The sequence below is a fragment of the Rhagoletis pomonella genome, unplaced genomic scaffold (assembly GCF_013731165.1).
Source record: "Rhagoletis pomonella isolate Grant_MI unplaced genomic scaffold, Rhpom_1.0 Rhpom_scaffold_01350, whole genome shotgun sequence".
Taxonomy (NCBI): domain Eukaryota; kingdom Metazoa; phylum Arthropoda; class Insecta; order Diptera; family Tephritidae; genus Rhagoletis; species Rhagoletis pomonella.
In genome coordinates this window covers 27,297-38,814 of record NW_023459904.1, presented here as the reverse complement: position 1 = coordinate 38,814, position 11,518 = coordinate 27,297, and the positions used below count along the sequence as shown (strand labels likewise).

General features: G+C 34.2%; 1 long non-coding RNA gene across 1 annotated transcript; it reads right to left on the bottom strand.

Annotated features, from left to right (window-relative positions):
* Positions 1–8,577: 8,577 nt before the first annotated feature.
* On the bottom strand, positions 8,578–10,386 carry LOC118752256. Its single transcript, XR_004994660.1, has 2 exons — positions 9,687–10,386; positions 8,578–9,621 (listed from the first exon to the last, which is right to left on the bottom strand). It is a non-coding gene; the product is annotated as an uncharacterized LOC118752256 (long non-coding RNA).
* Between the last annotated feature and the right edge of the window lie 1,132 nt (positions 10,387–11,518).

Sequence of the window (11,518 nt, the reverse complement as noted above, 5' to 3'; positions counted from 1 at the left end):
CGGGTAAAATTGGAAAAGCACAGAAGCACACAATTCAACTGTGTATTCACATTAACATACACACACACTCACACACCCAGCTCTTAAGAACGATTGGAAAACAAAGACCTTTTCAAGGGTACGAAAGTAAGCAGCGTACGCCACCATTTACTGTACTTCAGTACGTTACATACATACATATGTATTTATCGTGCAGATGAGTTGAAAAAAAGTTGGCGAAATTGACCCTGCAAACTAAATTGAGCTTATGCAGACTACCGAATACGAAATATGTACACAGTCTCGGAAAGGTTTAAGCTCGGTTGCCACCATTCTGTGTGCGAAACCAAAAAAAAACTGCAGATGCCTTGAATACTGTTGGGATAGTACATTTACCTGTTATTCGCCATGCAAATACAACCTCGATTTTATAACGCAATAGCTGAGAAATTTTCTGAATGTAATCGTATATTTAATTTCAATTTCAAGAGAACTTTCTTATAGGGTAGAGAAAAAAATATGTTTTTATAAAAAGTTTAAACTTTCCTGGACTCTCGCTCATTAGCGTTTTGATGGTTGTGCCACCCTTCTATCCGTGGCAGACTACTACTTTAAGGTCTCGAAAGAATTGGCCTCCTTTTTGTGATGTTCATTTATCTTTTACCGAGCGATCAGTATCTCTCAATGGGCCTTAAAATATGTTCGAATATAAATATAATCTCAATCAAAGCTCGTTTTTAATCACCCCGTTTACATAGGCAAATCTCAGATTATTAGCTGTCAAATTTGTTGTGCTTATTATTCTTACTTTTCAAGGAAACATCACCGTGATCACTTTTTTCTGCTATATTAAGCAATTGAAATATAATTTAGCTTGGTATTAAAAATACCTTTGCAAACCTCTTTTACTTTCTAGCGTCCATTTTTGTTTACTTTTTCATTTGGTATCTCTGCTCTTCTTCGCAAAAATAATCGATAAAACTAGGTTGGACACCGAAAAGTTATCGGTTTAATCTGAGATTATTTTATAATTACAGATTAACGGGGGACGAATTTTGTATGGCTAATATCTATTTCTAATTACAGATTAGGGAGGTAAGCTCGAAAATGAGGGTAATCTATGTATGTATATGTAAACCTAGTATTAGTTCGGAACACCTTAGTGGATTGGCTTCTCTTGGCACCACATTTAATATTTATTTATTTATTTAACTATGGAATACATTTGTAATCCTACTAGGTAAAGACTTATACATGGGACATTTGAGTTTCTAAAAGTTTTTCATTGGCTCTCAAGGAAGCGAGAGATCATATTTTTAAGATAATTAACCTCTCTAACTGTTCGATAAATAGATCTGTTGAATTGCACATAAAACGTGTAAAAATTCCGTATGCTCCTGACTGGATTATTAATTATTATATTAGAATATTCCTAAATAAAAGAAACACAACAATGGTTATCTTCAGCATTGAACTCAGGGCCGGATCGTGAGCTCGATTTTGCATATATTGCATTTTTTATGATTTGCATGGAGCTGTGTACCCTTCACACAGTTTTATATCCTCGTACAACAAGTCAGTTTATTTACTGCTATTCAAGACCTTTAATTTAAGCCAAGGTAGAAGTCTCTAGGCCCTTTGAGAGCTAAATTATTACAGTTCTGAAGTTAAACTTCAAAATTTCATTCGACATGTTACGCATTTTTTTTTTAATTTCACTAAGTAGTACAGCAGTTTCGAAGTTTGGTTTAAAATTGTTATAACTTGGCTCTCAGAGGGCCTTGTCTCAAATTAAAGGTCTTGAATTGCACTTATTGTTTGAAGGATATAAAATTGAGTGAAGGATGCACAGCTGCATGAAAATAGAAAAAAATTCAATAAATAATGCATTTTTTATAGTAAGGTGTTCACATTTTTCTTTCGAATTTTGAACGGTGGAATCGTGTTGCTCGTCTCAAAATCTATAACACTAGTATAACAAAAAATACATAATTTTTTTGTTTTGGAATACCTCCCGTGGATTTTGCAAGTCTTTTCGAGTAACACTACTTTTCACCAATTTTTTTAAAGGTCAAGGGGTAATTGTGGCTCAATGGCCATATTTTTTCGTGAAAGGGATTTACTTTAGATTTCAAAACCATTTTTTCCCCGATCAAAATGCTGCTTCTGTCGAAAACGCTGCAATTAATTCGCATGCAGCATTCAAAACGTACACTTTGCGACTTCTGAAAGGACAAAAGATGTATTTTAAAATGCTGTGCATATTTCTTAGATATGAGTTCAGTGGCAAGATCTATTAAAAATGGCCGACTTCATATCAGAAAAAAATTCAAATTTCCGGAAATTGTTCCGGAAGTATAATCACAATACCACAATTCTTAACCAAACTCGGATTTCTCGACCGATCATCACTATAATTCTTCATAATTAACAACTGTTGTGCTTGTATCGGCAAATCATCCCATTTGTTGGGGTAATTTTCTCATACTTGATATATCAGGGCGGAACTGATCAAAAGTCTCTTGAATATATCTTCATTCGTCTTTTTTCTGCTGCACTGCGGGAATCTTTGTTTCGTGCTTCCAGAGCTTCATCTGACAATTAACCATAGGTACGGTGACCATTCGTCCCGTTTTTTGCGGGACAGTACCGATTTTGAAAAAATGGTTCCGCTGAAAATTGTTTAAAAGTCGGGACATATAAGTGTCTCGATTTATTATACTTGTACCGATTAAATCCCGATTTTCAGTGTTTTCTTCATTAATTTAATAAGAGTCTCCCTGTGCTCAGGGCCAGAAACAATTTTTCGTACAAACGTGGCAGCATTTATTTTCTATGATCTTTGGTTATGTTTTATTCTGTCAAAATGGTACTCTTACTTCTTGTCTAAACTTTAGTTTTTTTAAAGGTTTTTATAATTGTTTTTTTTTATTGAAACGATTCTAACTTGATTTTAGTGAAATTATAAAAAATAATACAATTCCCTCGAAAAAATCATAGGGAAAAATATAAATAGGGAAAAGACATTTTAGCATCCTTTGGCTATTCCCCTTTGTTTATAACTTTTTATGAAAGTGTAGCTCGTTATCTAACAAAGACCATGTGAGACAAAATTTTAAACTCAGTACAAAAATGAGCAAGATTCCACAAATTTCTGTAATTTCGAGCTGTTTAATTAGATTTCTTAGAAACATTCTGAGTATGCAGTTTTGTAGCACATTCCACTCAAAATGCAAGTTTTAAGTAGCTAGGACTTACCGTTGAGTTTTGGTATTAATTTTTTTTGAAAGGTGTTTGGTATTAAGTTTTGGTATTCATTTTTTTTGAAAGGTGTTACCATGTTCTCAATACAAAAAACTTATTGAACATACTTTGTATGGAAGAAAATACGCGAACAAAAAATTGCCAAAAATAACGGCAAGTTCAAGCTACTTCAAACTTGCACTTTAGTATACTAATGGGCTACATACTCGAAACAATCGTAGAAAATCTGATTAAAATGTTAAAAATTTAGATCAACATTTGTCAAAATTAGTCTAATTTTTATAAATTTTCTACAAAGTTTGCAATTTGGATTTGCTTACATATTTTTTAAAAAAGTAAGTTATATTTTCATAAAGAAATAGTAATTTTTTTTTTAAACAAAGAAAAGTATCCAAAACTTGCTTTCCCTATTTACATTCTCGCCACCGTATATTTTCTGTGTGTACATTAGGCTGGGTCTATTTTGTATGGGGGAAAATAAACTGCATTTGACCGTATTATAATAGTAATATTATGATGTCTTATGTCTAAGCCGATTGTTATTGGCTACGAAAGATTAACTTAAAACTTATCTTTAGCCCGAGCAATTGAATCAAAGTGTATGAATTTTGAAAATGAAACTTTGGCTTGTAATATCTATGGAATGCGTTAATTGTTATAAACAGGACGATATATCAAATTAAGGGTTATTAAATTAGGTACCTCACGTTCATTTATCATTTTTCAATAAGTCTACAAGTTTTCTAGATATTAAGATAAAACTTACAAAAACTATAATTTTCCCTTATGAATTTTCAATTCTTCATTACTTCAGCAACCAAGTAAAAAATACAAAAAAGTGAGACGCGATTTATTTCAAACGTTTGAATGTTTTCGGATATTTATATAATAGTAAAAGGACCATGGGCTTGGTCACGCCGATTTGGTCAGTTTTCAAGATCGTGGTGAATCGTTTGATAAATTGATAGTAGTTTCAAGCATATAAGTATTTACAAACATTAACATAATATAATTAGGGCGAGAAACGACCATTTTAAGTTCTTTTATGTTCTCTTGAAAATTGGTGCGGAATTGTTTAATTAGTCACCGAAGAAGCACATTTTTCGCGGTTTCTAAATTTGCCGTTATATGAAAGTAGGGGGCGTGCAATAAGTGTTTAGATATACATAAATATTTTAGTTAACTCCATTATGTGAAAAAGTTACTGTAGGTAAATGCAATAGTCTTTAACATATCTTGGGAAATCCTTTTGAGCACTCTCCAATTGGACGATATTCCTTTGCATTCAGCTTGAACGAAAAAAGTCACTCCTTGGCACACTTTTCTGTAATCCGGTTCTTTCATTTAAAGGTTATTTATACAATTGAAGAGGAATTTTTTTAGAAAAAAACTTGAGATCCGCCTAAGTTTTTCGATATAACTTTGGTAAATGTTACTCGATCGGTACGTAATAATTTCCAAATTGAAGGCGAGACTTACTATTACTGATTTATGATAATAATATGATGAGAATCATTCAGATTATAAACAAATTATTTTGAAATAAAAAAAAAAATGTTGAACAATTTTTTTTTCATTTTCCTACATTTGCAATTCTTTTATTGTATGCATAAACATATGTAAACTAATTAGTGTTTCCAGAAGTTGTGTCTGTTAAGTGTTTCCATACTCATTTGCATAAACAAAACTTTTCCACGATGATGGAAAGTAAAGGCTTTTCTATTAGAGCTACCGAAATTGTTCCTAAATTTACAAAAATTCGCAAACTATAGCTAATATTTAAAAAAAAGGTTAGAATATTTGGAATCAGCGACCTAAATGCACGCCAGCAATATTAATGCTGTTCTTTACATCTTTCGACTAAAGGCCAGTGCAATTATCAAGAGAACAATTAAAATTTTATTAAAAACAGATACATTTGAGATTAACCATAAGCTAAAGGGCTACGAGAAATTATATTTGACTTTATCTTTTGCGTTAACGGATTCATTATCTAATAATATGCACCAAATCTTTTTGCTGAACCCAGAATTTTTAACAAGAATTGGTCTTATTCGACTAGTGTGCACTATGGGTCACTTGGCGGTCGATGCGCGGGCTCTTACAATTAAAATAAAAGACTAATATTTTGCAGGCTTGTTGTTCACTTCATGATACAACATATTTTCACTATTACCAAGGGATTTGAGAAAAATTTGATTTTCGACCCGCCCTAGTATATATTTTTGCGATCGTTTTTCAAGTTTTTTCTCCCTTTGTTTTGTTTTAAATAAAACTTATTAAAAGATGTTTATTCTAAAAACAAAATTGTTTGTTCGGATTCGACAATTTAGAAATGTCCCGATTTTTGGCCACAGAAATCTGTCCACCGTAACCATTGGTAACAAAGCATGAATGCCGTTTATGGCCAGTCGGTACGCTGTCGAGTCCAGAGGTTGTTTTATGAACGCTACGCTTCTTGCGGGGAGCATTTTGCGCCTCGTCATTTAGTTAGCTCGTGTTCTAGCGACATCACAAGGCATCTCATGGCCGGAGTCTTTGGCAGGTATGTAGCTTCATCCACTGCGTCCCGCTAGTTACCGGCGACCACACGGGCGCTGCATTGTTTAAAGCAGTGATGGGCATACTAAGTTAAGTACTTTTGTATTTAAAGTGCAGTACAAGTAGAGTAAAGTAAAGTGGGTACTAAATACTCAAATACTTAAATACTCAAGTAAGAAGTACTTAGGTATTTAGGAGCTGTTAGAAACTAAACAACTAAATTAAAAAATAACTTAGAGCTGCTGGATACTAAAGAACAAAAAATACTGTGGTGTGGATACAAAATACTTTCACTGAAGTACTAAGGTATTTAGTATAGATGGCTAAATTCTTACAAAATAAATAGTTTATCAGTTGCATTTTATGTACATTGGCCCAACTTTCAAGCTAAATATACTTTATGATATAGGAAAAATTGAAACAATTAACATTTTAACTTATGGCGTTTTCGTTTTTACAAAAAAATTTGCTTTCTCATCACCCTTCTTAGTGTTTGTGCGTAGAGGGCAAAGAGGAGGTTGCAGTTTTCGGTAGAAACGAAATTGACATTACATACACTCACATCAACACACCTTACCACAACTTACCTCGCCTCACCTTAAATCAACTCACCAGACACAAACTCATTATACCTCATTTAAACTCACCACACCTGATCCTACCAGACCTTACATCAATTTGGAAACTATTTTGGGATTTTAGAGATTTTCAGTATTCTCGGAACTAAATTAGGATGTTTAAGACTATTTCGGGGTTCTCGCAACTTTCGATACTAATTCCAGATTTCCGGGACTCCTCCGTGATTATTTTTACTATTCGGAATTCTCGCTATATTTCTGGATCTTAATATCGTTAAACTTATTTTGCAATCGTTATATTTGTCGATAATTTTATAGATATACTTATTGTTACCGTTATAATTATAGAAATAGGGCCTAGAATTCTAAAAATCTCGAAAATCTCGAAATAGTTCCGAGAACGCCAAAAATTCTAGAGACCTCGAAGTCGAAAATCTTAAAATATGCCCGAAAATCCCGGAATTGTCCCTGGAATCCATAAATATCACGAAATAAATTCGAAACCTCGTTATAGTTTCGAAAATCTTAAACATCACGAAACAGTATCAAAAAACCCGAAATTATTTATTTTTACACTGAGTAAATAGCAAGTATTTAGTACATTTACATTTTTATTTATTTATTTTATATTAGATTGAAAACATTAGTGCATTTAGATACAATCTTTACTTGCACAATGATAAAAACATATGACAAAAATAAAATAAAAAGTACAGATAATAATTAACAGGGAACGGATTTTATGGAAATTACCTTTTTTTCTGCTAAAGAGATAGAGTATATTCGATTAAGAATGTCCATAATTTAGCTTTACCTGATTCCATATATACACATTTGATGTTGCCTTTTTTTGCCTTTTTTAAGCTATTTGCCTTTTTTTGCCTTTTTTAAGATATTTGCCTTTTCTTGCCTTTTCTACCTTTAAAAAAGTTATTATAGCATTTAAAATTTTTTTTTTAAGATTAAAAAATAAACACATGCCCGTGCGGCTTATAGAAGCGTTAAGCGTAAAGGGCGAGGAAAACGCCCTTATTCCTGATAATATGAACGTTTCAAACTTTCCATATTTAAATTGGGCTCCACTTGTATCAACTTACGTCGAGCGCACATTTAGTACATTCAAGGCTTTTGTTCGCGAAAATCGAATGAAAATGCTGCCAGAAAACTTCAAAATGCATCTTGTAGTTCAATGTTACTACAACTATACAGATTAAAGTTTTATTGGTTAGAAACTCGAAAGGATAAAATAGTCAAAGATTCAAAGTACAAATTTTTCATATAATGAAACTAGTTCATAGTTTTTCTTTTTACTTGTAATATAAACATTTCTAAAATAAATTTATTTTTTCATTGTTCTTTGTATTTTCTGTCTTTTTTTAGTGCCATATTTTGCTTTTTTTGCAATACCTAGTGCCTTTTCCTGCCTTTTTCGCTATTTTATTTTGCCTTTTTTTGCCTTTTTTGCAACACCTAGTGCCTTTTCCTGCCTTTTTCGCTATTTTATTTTGCCTTTTCCAGCCTATTTCCTTATTTTATTTTGCCTTTTTTATAGGTTTTTAGGTCCTAAAAATCCGTTCCCTGATAATTAATAATACAATATAGATAAGGTAATGCATATGTTGAATTGCAAATCATATATTCTAAAATAAAAAAGGTAAGCTTATATTGATTGATATTATATTGATCACGCTCGGAAGAAAAAAAAGGGAAATATAAGTTTTTTGAAGTTGCCAATGTGCGACGCGTTCTTCAAGGACAGTGGAAGGGGGTTCCAGAGCCTTGCCGCATTAATAAAAAAAACAGTCTTGAAGTGCATAAACAGTTAAATCTCGGAAGAATGAGACCTGGCGAACGTGTACTCTTTGAGAACTTAAATTTATTGTACAGATATTCCGGGCTCTTCGCGATAGATAATTTGAACATAAAAATGCAATAACGCGCGTTCAGGAAATTTTGTAAATCACAGCCAAGTTTATAATTACGCATAGATGAGAGATTATCGTTTTTCTTTAAACCAAATACATACAAAAACCAATTCCGCACGCCATTATCGAGCAGTCGGGAGCATAAGAGATAATGGAGACTCCCTCTGGTGGTTGAGGAATCTTCGAGATATTGTATTAAATAGAGGCGCGCAAAGGACACCTTTGTTATATTTTTCTTGGTAGACTAATGTCTAGCACTCAGAGAGAGAGGACGCCATGCTCTATTCTAGTAGAATGGAGAGGAAGACTCTGTCAAACGTCTATGACATATCCAATGCTACTAAGACTGTCCTCACAAGGGTGGTTCTGGTTAAGACCTCGAGTTATCTTAGTGTTTATGGCGCAGGTTATATCTGGCACAGTTGAACCACGTTGAATTCCTATGCAGCTTCGTCTCTTGGACCGCAACTATCAGTATTCGAGTATCGATTTTATTCAGGAGTCCATTACAGTTGAATTGTAATATTTTCTTATGCCTTGGGACACTGATCGCAATATGGGGTGTTAGTGAGGTATGGTATTGCCTGCCGGACATTTGTTCCGTATGATGCTGTTGGCAGCACGCCTTGTGGTGGTAGTAGGCTGCACCGCAGAAGTGCTTGTGCAGCACTGCAACAAGGAAGTTGTTGCTCGTTCCTTCTCAAGTGGCGCCAGCCAAAACAGGAATTGCATCTGACTGATATCGCATTACGGTATATCCTGGACCGACACACCTAACTTAAAGTCTGAGAAACTAGGCGCTGTTGGTTTGTCCTCGCTCGTGAGTTGCCGCAGCGTGTAGGTGGGTTTGTGGTTGTGTTATGTTGTAAGGTGGTCATGTTGTGGTTGCGTCGCTCAGTTGACCTTCGGTCGTCCATTGGGGCAGTCTGGGTATTTGGTAGGACCGGTGCGTTATGTGTGTTGTGCGTCACTGAGGCAGCCATGTTATTTGTTTGGTTAGAACAGCACGAGGTCACAAATAACGTGGTCCATTGTCGGTGAGTTCTAAGGCTTGAGCAGGCTCTAAGATGACTCCATCCTTTGCAGGTAAAACGCCTAACTGAAATCGAGTTTGAGTGTGTTTGACATTATGCTATCCCTAAGAGGAAGAATGCGGAGGAGATATTTTCCCATCGACGAACAACGTTTTAGATATTCACGGACCTAAACAGGGTCAGGCCGCTGTTGGTCGATCAATGTACTCTCAGAATGCCGTACTTATATATATATGTTGTTAGCTGTTTACGATTCCGAGCCAGAATACTAAATGAATGAATTGAAAGTACTCGTTCAAACTACATGGTAGATTTGTGGAATTATTAAAAATCAACGCGATTTTTGAGCAACTTAAGACTTTCACCTTATTATGCCAGCATTTAATAAGCTATAAATCTGCATACCAACAAGTGAAGATAAGTTCGGTCGAAACCGAATTTTATATACACGACGCAGTTATCAACTATTGTCGTTCCAACTTTCGTTAAACTACCTAAAAGTATAAAACAGTCTTATTTATTGTTAAAAGATTGTTGTAAGTATTAACTTGGAGTAAATTAACGACGTCATTTATTGAAATATAGGAGTTTTCGTATATCCGAAAATTACCGTTATACGGGAAACCGGGCCAATTTAATCGGATTTGCATTATTTTCAATGAATTGCTTTTTCGTACCAAGGTTTGGTAATAGTTGACAAATCGGTTACCGAGATACACATTTGTGGTCATAAGTGGGCGGCGCCACGCGTAAAATCCAACAATTTATAATAGTCTAATTTTTTTCTCAGTGGTAATTTCAATAATCGATTTTGAGTCAATTAGCTTCAGTTTTCATGCCTCTGTAAATTACCGTTATATGGGCGGTGGGCGTGGCTATTTATTGCCCAATTTCAATGATTTTCAGCAAATTTCTTAGTTGCTTCCTAAGCAAGGCTCGTACAGAGTTTGGTAAGGATTTTAAAGCAGCTACTAAGATACAGTATTTCACCATAAGTGGGCGGGGTCGCACCCCTTTTCCAAAAATTTCATAATAATAATATTTTGTACAAAAATTCTACTTCATATACTAATTTTCATCAATTTGGATAAATATTTACTGAAATATAATGGTTTTTGCATTTTTCGAAAATACCGTTATATGAAAAGGGGGCGTGGTTATTGTCCGATTTCGCCCATTTTCAATAGCAATCTACCTTGGATAAAAGGTAACCTCTCAATTTTTGCTCGAGTTATCGTGTACACGGACAGACGGACGGACGAACGGACATACAGACGTGGCTTAATCGACTCTCTTTTCATTCTGATCATTTATGTATACATTTGTCTATATCTATTTCGATTTCTTTGGGCTGTTACAAACAACCGTTTTGCGAGCAAAGTATTAGTATAATTATTTATTATAGAAATTAAAATTGAAATGCTTGAAATTGAAATGAAGAATTAAAAGTACTCCTTCAAACTACTTGGTATATTTGTGGAATTATCGGAACTCAACGCGATTTTTTAGCAGCTTAAAACTCGCACTTTATTATGCTAGAATTTATTAAGCTATAAAACTGCATACCAAACATTTTTACAGAAATTAAAATTAAAATGCTTGGAATTGGGATGGATAGTTTGTGGAATTTTTATAACTTTTGTACAAAGTCTGAAATTTAAATTTATATGGTATTTGTTAGATACAGAGCTATACTTTCGTATAAAAGTAATGGACCTTAGCTGAAGCTAAGCTACTCTATTAACCCTAAAGCGCATAGTAGTGCCGAGTGGCACCAGTCGGAAGCAAAATTGTGAAAAACCACGAAAGGGGGCGTCCATAAAATACGCATGTAACTAATTCACTAACTCCTGGCAGTGTAGACAGAGTCGGTGGTGAATAAAGCCTAGGGCATTACCTTGTAAAAGTAATCGCTTAAATACACGACAATTAGTCGATCCGTAATCGACGGAGTTCACTTGGTAGCTACCGATTCAACAATCCAGAAGTCGCTCCTAGTGATGTGAATAGTATCGAGTATCGAATAGTATGTATTTAATACTGTTGAGCAATTTGAGTATTCGGTGATTATCGAAAAAATTATGCCGATACTCGATACTCAATCATCTTCGCTAAAATATACTTTCATAACAAGCGTCGCCAAAGCAGTGTAACGGGTTGTAAAATTTACAATTTGAGGAGCAGTGTATAACCAGCT